This window comes from Triticum aestivum, chromosome 6D (assembly GCF_018294505.1).
Source record: "Triticum aestivum cultivar Chinese Spring chromosome 6D, IWGSC CS RefSeq v2.1, whole genome shotgun sequence".
Classification (NCBI taxonomy): domain Eukaryota; kingdom Viridiplantae; phylum Streptophyta; class Magnoliopsida; order Poales; family Poaceae; genus Triticum; species Triticum aestivum.
In genome coordinates, this window is record NC_057811.1 from 178,681,140 (window position 1) to 178,689,505 (window position 8,366).

The following is an 8,366-nucleotide window of genomic DNA, read 5'->3' on the forward strand; positions in this document are numbered from 1 at the left end:
TCAACATCAAAACTTGATGTAAGGGCATGATTGCACTTTCATGAGCGCACTCCAACGACTTTCTATAGTCGCCGACGACGGTGATGAGGTCCTAGGACCTGGCAACTTCATCTTCACGTAGGCGTAGTGGGGAACCGCCATGAATTTGGCGAGCGCGCGCCGTCCCAGCAGCGCGTGGTACACGCTGGACAGGTCCACCACCTTGATACGTCCATTTTGCATCATGTTTACCTACTGTTATTTATAATGTTTTTATGCATAATAATGCTTTTTGGAGTAATTCTAATGCCTTTTCTCTCGTAATATGCAAGGTACACGCAAAGAGGGAGAATTCCGGTAGCTGGAAATCTGGACCTGAAAAAGCTACGTCAGGCTACCTATTCTGCACAACTCCAAATAAGCTGAAACTTCATGAGGATTTTTTATGGAATAAATAAGAAATACTGGAGCAAATAACCACCGGAGGGGGGCCACCTAGTGAGAACAAGACACCAGGGCACGCCTGGCTGGTGCCCATCTTCTGGTATATAAGTCATTTTGACCTAGAAAAAATAAAAAGAGGACTTTCGGGATGCAGCGCCGCCATCTCGAGGCGGAACTTGGCAGGAGCACTTTTGCCCTCCGGCAGAGCGATTCTGCCAGGGGAACTTCCCTCCCGGAGGGGGAAATCATCGTCCTCATCATCGCCAACAACTCTCCCATCTCGGGGAGGGCAATCTCCATCAACACCTTCAACAGCACCATCTCATCTCAAACCCTGGTTCATCTCTTGTGTTCAATCTTTGTACCAGAACTATAGATTGGTGCTTGTGGGTGACTAGTAGTGTTGATTACATCTTGTAGTTGATTGCTATATGGTTTAATTGGTGGAAGATTATATGTTCAGATCCATTATGCTATTTAATACCCCTCTGATCTTAAGCATGATTATCACTTGTGAGTGGTTACTTTTGTTCTTGAGGTCACCAGAGAAATCTTGTTGCAAGTAATCATGTGAACTTGATATGTGTTCGATATTTTGATAGTATGTATGTTGTGATTCCCCTAGTGGTGTCATGTCAATGTCGACTACATGACACTTCACCATTTTTGGGCCTAAGGGAATGCATTGTGGCGTAGTTATTAGATGATGATGGGTTGCGAGAGTGACAGAAGCTTAAACCCTAGTTTATGCGCTATTCTGTAAGGGACCGATTGGATCCAAAAGTTTAATGCTATGGTTAGAATTTATTCTTAATACTTTTATCATAGTTGCAGATGCTTGTGAGGGGGTTAATCATAATAGGAGGTTTGTTCAGGTAAGAACAGCACCTAAGCACCGGTCCACCCACATACCAAATTATCAAAGTAGCGAACACGAATCGAATCAACATGATGAAAGTGACTAGATGAAATTCCCGTGTACCCTATAGAACGCTTTGCTTATTATAAGAAACCGTTCTCGCCTGTCCTTTGCCTCAAAAGGATTGGGCTACCTTGCTGCACTTTTTTTACTACTATCGTTACTTGCTCATTACAAACTATCTTGCTATCAAACTAGTCGGTTACTTACAATTTCAGCGCTTCGCAGACATTACCTTGCTGAAAACCACTTGTCATTTCCTTTTGCTCCTCGTTGGGTTCGACACTCTTACTTATCGAAAAGGCTACAATTGATCCCATATACTTGTGGGTCATCAAGGCTCTTTTCTAGCACCGTTCCCGGGGAGTGAAGCGCTCTTGGTAAGTGGAAATTGGTAAGGAAAATTATTACTACGTGCTGAAATTTATTGTCACTTGTTACTATGGAAAGCAATCCTTTAAGGGGTTTGTTCGGGGTATCTTCACCTCGACCGGAACCACAATTAGTTACCCCTCAACCTACTACACCTACTGAAAATATTGAATATGAAATTCCTTCGGGTATGATAGAACAACTGCTAGCTAATCCTTATGCAGGAGATAGATTCGAACATCCTGATATGCACTTGATATATGTGGAAGAAATTTATGGATTGTTTAAGCTTGCATGTTTACCCGAAGATGAAGTTAAGAAGAATGTTTTCCCTTTATCTTTGAAGGGAAAGCATTGGCATGGTATAGGCTATGCGATGATATTGGATATTGGAATTGGAATCGATTGAAATTGGAGTTTCACCAAAAAAATATCCTATGCATCTAGTTCATCGTGATCGGAATTACATATATAATTTTTGGCCTCGTGAAGGAGGAAGTATCGCTCTAGCTTGGGGGAGGCTTAAGTCAATTTTATATTCATGCCCCAATCATGAGCTCTCAAGAGAAATTATTATCCAGAATTTTTATGCTCGGCTTTCTCATAATGATCGATCCATGCTTGATACTTCATGTGTTGGTTCTTTTATGAAGAAGACTATTGAATTCCGGTGGGATTTTTTGGAAAGAATTAAACGTAACTCTGAAGATTGGGAACTCGACGAAGGTAAAGAGTCAAGTATTAAGCTTAAGTTTGATTGTGTTAAATCTTTTATGAATACCAATGCTTTTCAAAAGTTTAGCACTAAATATGGACTTGACTCTGAGATAGTAGCCTCCTTTTGTGAATCTTTTGCTACTCATGTTGATCTCCCTAAGGAGAAGTGGTTTAAATATCACCCACCAATTAAAGAAGAAATTAAACAACTGGTACTAGCTAAAGAGGAAACTATTATTTATAATGTTGATCCAGTTGTTCCTACTGCTTATATTGAAAAACCACCTTTCCCTGTTAGGATGAAGGAACATGCTAAAGTTTCAACTGTGGTCAACAAAAGTTATATTAGAACACCTAAACCTGGTGAACAAATCAAAGTGGAACATAATGTTGCTATGGTTAAGGATCTCCTGGAAGAAAATATAGATGGGCATGTTATTTACTTATGTGAGGAAGCTGCTAGAATAGCTAAACCCGATAAAAAGGATAAACATAGACCTGTTGTTGGCATGCCCGTTGTCTCAATTAAGATAGGAGATCACTGTTATCATGGTTTATGCGACCTAGGTGCTAGCATGAGTGTTATTCCCTTTACCTTATATCTAGAAATTATGAATGACATAGCACCCGCGAAGATAGAAGACATAGATGTTACTATTAAGCTTGCCAGTAGAGATACTATTTCACCAATTGGGATTGCTAGAGATGTTGAAGTCTTGTGTGGGAAAATAAAATACCCTACTGATTTTATTGTTCTTGGTTCCCCACAAGATGACTTTTGTCCCATTATCTTTGGTAGACCTTTCTTGAACACCGTTAGTGCTAAAATAGATTGTTAGAAACAAAATGTCGGTGTTAGTTTTGGTGATGAGTCTCATGAGTTTAATGTTTCCAAGTTTAGTAGAAAACCTCATAAGAAATAATTGCCTAGTAAGGATGAAATAATTGGTCTTGCTTCTATTGTTGTGCCTCCTACTGATCCACTAGAACAATATCTGCTAGACCATGAAAATGATTTACATATGCATGAAAGAAATGAAATAGATAAGATTTTCTTTGAACAACGTCCTCTGCTTAAACACAATTTGCCTATTGAAACTCTAAGAGGACCTCCTCCACCTAAAGGTGATCATGTGTTTGAATTAAAACAATTGCTAGACACTTTGAAATATGCTTATCTTGATGAGAAGAAGATATATCCTGTCATTATTAGTGCTAACCTTTCAGAACATGAAGAAGAAAGATTATTGAAAGTTCTAAGGAAGCACCGGGCTGCTATTGGATATAATCTTGATGATTTAAAGGGCATTAGTCCCACTCTATGCAAGCACAAGATTAATATGGAACATGATGCTAAACCTGTTGTTGATCACCAACGTCGGTTAAATCCGAAGATGAAGGAAGTGGTAAGAACGGAAATATTAAAACTTCTGAAAGCAGGTATAATCTATCCTATAGCTGATAGTAGATGGGTAAGTCCTGTTCATTGTGTCTCTAAGAAAGGAGGTATTACTGTTGTTCCTAATGATAAGAATGAACTTATTCCACAAAGAATTGTTACAGGCTATACAATGGTAATTGATTTTAGAAAATTAAACAAAGCAACTAGAAAAGATCATTATCCTCTGCCTTTTATTGATCAAATGCTAGAAAGGTTATCTAAGCATGCACATTTTTGCTTCCTTGATGGATATTCTAGTTTTTCACAGATACATGTTTCTCAACCTGATCAAGAAAAGACCCCTTTTACTTGCCCCTTTGGAACTTATGCTTATAGACGTATGCCTTTTGTTTTATGCAATGCACCTACTACCTTTCAAAGATGTATGACTGCTATATTCTCCGACTTTTGTGAAAAGATTGTTAAGGTTTTCATGGATGACTTTTCTGTTTATGGGAAGTCTTTTGATGATTGTTTAACCAATCTTAATCGAGTTTTGCAGAGATGCGAGCAAACAAATCTTGTCTTGAATTGGGAGAAGTGACACTCTATGGTTAATGAAGGTATTGTTTTGGTCCATAAATTTCTGAAAGAGGTATTGAGGTGGACAAAGCTAAGGTTGATGCAATTGAGAAAATGCAATGTCCTAAATATATCAAAGGTATTCGTAGTTTCCTAGGTCATGCTGGTTTCTATAAGAGATTTATCAAAGACTTTTCTAAAATTTCTAGGCCCCTTACAAATCTTTTGCAAAAGGATGTTCCTTTTGTTTTTGATGATGACTGTTTAGAAGCCTTCGAAACACTCAAGAAATCCTTAATTTATGCACCTATTGTTGAACCACCTGATTGGAACTTGCCTTTTGAAATTATGTGTGATGCTAGTGACTACGTTGTTGGTGTTGTTCTAGGACAAATAGTTGATAAGAAACTAAATGTTATTCATTACGCTAGTAAAACTCTAGATAGTGCACAAAGAAATTATGCTACTACTGAAAAGGAATTTCTAGCAGTGGTGTTTGATTGTGATAAATTTAGATCTTACATTGTTGATTCAAAATTAATTGTTCACACCAATCATGCTGCTATTAAATATCTTATGGAAAAGAAAGATGCTAAACCTAGGCTTACTCGATGGGTTCTCTTGCTACAAAAATTTGATTTGCATATCACTGATAGAAAAGGAGCAAAGAACCCCATACCTGATAACTTGTCTAGGCTTGAAAATGTCCTTAATGACCCACTACCTATTGATGATAGTTTTCCTGATGAGCAGTTAGCTGCAATAAATGTTTCTCATAACACTCCTTGGTATGATGACCATGCTAATTATATTGTTGCTAAATATTTACCACCTAGCTTTACATAGCAACAAAAGAAAAAATTCTTCTACGATTTAAGACATTGCTTTTGGGATGACCCACATCTTTATAAAGAATGAGTAGATTGTATTATTAGATGTTGTGTACCTGAGCATGAACAAGAACAAATCCTACGGAAATGTCACTCCGAAGCTTACGGAGGGCATCATGCGAGAGACAGAACTGCTCACAAGGTATTGCAGTCTGGGTTTTATTGGCCTACTCTTTTCAAGGATGCTCGTAAGTTCGTCTTATCTTGTGATGAATGTCAAAGAATAGGTAATATCGGTAAGCGTCAATAAATGCCTATGAATTATTCACTTGCTCTTGAACCATTTGATGTATGGGGTTATGATTACATGGGACATTTTCCTTCCTCTAATGGGTATACGCATATTTTGGTTGCTGTCGATTATGTTACTAAGTGGGTAGAAGTTATTCCAACTAGTAGTGCTGATCACAACACCTCTATTAAAATGCTTAAGGAAGTTATTTCCCAAGGATTGGGGTCTGTAGATATTTAATGACTGATGGTGGTACACACTTTATTCATGGTGCTTTCCGTAAAATGCATGCCAAGTATGATGTCAACCATAGAATTGCATCACCATATCATCCTCAGTCTAGTGGTCAAGTTGAACTTGGCAATAGAGAAATAAAATTAATTTTGCAAAAGACTGTCAATAGGTCCCGGAAGAATTGGTCTAAGAAATTAGATGATGCACTTTGGGCTTATAGAACAGCATATAAAAATCCTATGCGTATGTCTCCTTATAAAATGGTTTATGGAAAAGCTTGTCATTTGCCTCTTGAGTTAGAACATAAAGCATATTGGGCAATCAAAGAACTCAACTATGATTTCAAACTTGCCGGTGAAAAGAGGTTATTTGATATTAGCTCATTAGATGAATGGAGAACCCAAGCTTATGACAATGCCAAGTTATTTAAAGAAAAAGTTAAAAGATGGCATGATAAAAGAAACCAAAAGCGTGAGTTCAAAGTTGGAGAATATGTTCTTTTTAACAACTCTCGTTTTAGATTCTTTGCAGGAAAACTCCTCTCCAAATGGGAAGGACCGTATGTTATCGAGGAAGTTTATCGATCTGGAGCTATCAAAATAAATAATGCCGAAGGTACTAACCTGAAGGTTGTTAATGGGCAATGAATAAAACATTATATCTCAGGTACACCCATTAATGTTGAAAGCAATATTATCCAAACTATGACACCGGAAGAACACATAAAAGAGACCTTCCGGAACACTCCAGAATCATGAAAAAGAGGAGGTATGTGATACGGTAAGTAAACGGACTCCAAAAAATCTGCAAATATTTTCTATCCGTTTTGGAAAATAATTTTTTTAGGAAAATAAGAAACAACCAGGAAGGTCACCCTGGTGGGCACAGGACACCAGGGCGCGCCTGGCAGCCAGGCGCGCCCAGGTGGGTTGTGCCCACCTCGGGTACCTTCCGGACTCCGTTTTTCTTCCGTTTGCTTGTTTCCCAAGAAAAAAATCTTCATATACCCCCGAACCTATTGACCACCGCATCGCGGAGAAATCTTCTATTTTCTTTTCTTACTGTTTTCCTAATAGAGCTGAAAATATGTCATCCCAAGACTCGGAGGGTGAGAGCTATGTTGCTGATTTTGTCGCAAACCCCAAGTCTTATGAGGATGAGGAGCACTATGGCTGGACTTCGGAGGAAGAGGAAGACTTACCATAGGGAGAAGGAGGAGACGAGCTCAGGCAAGGACGAAGCCCCATTGCCTCAACCTGGGGACATGCATGTGGAATTCAAGAAGTCAAGCCTCCCCAACAAAGCAAAGAGGCCTGAGGTTAAGTTTATGCCCTTTCGCCTTTTGCAGGAAAACAAGCAAGATTTATGCAAAAAGGTACTGGAGCTTGAGCAGGAGATTGGTGAATTGAAGGAGGAAAATTCCATCCTCAAGTGTAAGCTAAGGAAGAAGGACAAGATTGCCTCTACTTCATCGCCACCACCACCTTCTTGTTCATCACCAAAAGAAAATGGAGTATCGGGTATGGGCACTCCCCCTTGGCTTCGCCAAGCTTGGGGGAGGTGCCCCGGTATCGTATCACCTCCACTATCTTTTACCTTTACTTATTTTAGTTCGATCCTTAGTTATCTTTTGCTTTAGATGAATAAAACCTTAGTTTGGTCCTTTCTTTTTGAAAGTTTGCTTAGTGATCTATCCTTGTAATCGTGTGCGAGATATATAATAAAGTTTAGTTTGAGTTTTTGCTTTCTTTACTTTCATGTTTCAATTGAAATAAAGGAAATAAATGAAAAAGATCATGTGCTAATCTTATGGTAGGTAATGACACCACATAAGGAAAATTATAAGTAGAAAATTTTATTAGAGATTGACAAACATAGCATTGGTCAATGATGCAACTCATGAAAGAATTAATAAGGGAAGAGAAGATTCACATACAAATACACTATCCTGAAAATCTTTTGTGATTGTGAGCCCCCATCAAAATATTATATGCCAAAATTGTTGACATTGGACAAGGAAGACGATGTAATGATTTATGATTGTTCATGTTCACATAGAAGTTATATTGTCATAGATCCTTCAACATGTGGTGCTTGCCCCCTATCCTTGCTAGCCAAAAACTCCGCACCAAGTAGAGATACTACTTGTGCATCCAAAAACCCTTAAAACCAAATCTTATTTTAAAGAGTCCACCATACCTACCTAGGGATTGAGCAAGATCCCTCAAGTAAGTTGTCATCGGTGCAATAAGGCAATAAAAATTGCTTCTAAAAGTGTTAGATCATTTAGTGTAAGAGAAAATTGAGCGTTGTACGAACTTGTGATAGCAAAGAATAAAAGCGACAAACTGCATAATAAAGGTTGCTATCATAAGGGGCAATATAACGTGACGTTCTTTTGCACTAAGGGGTTGAGCATACAAACAAATAAGCGCATGGCAACCTCTGCTTCCCTCTGCGAAGGGCCTATCTTTTACTTTTATGTATTTACTTTTATGCAAGAGTCAAAGTTTTTCTCTTTATTCCCTTTTATTTTTCTCCTTTAGAAAGCATCATGTGGTGAGGAAAGATCTAGGCACATATGTCCAATTGAATATGGGTAGCATGAGTTATTAT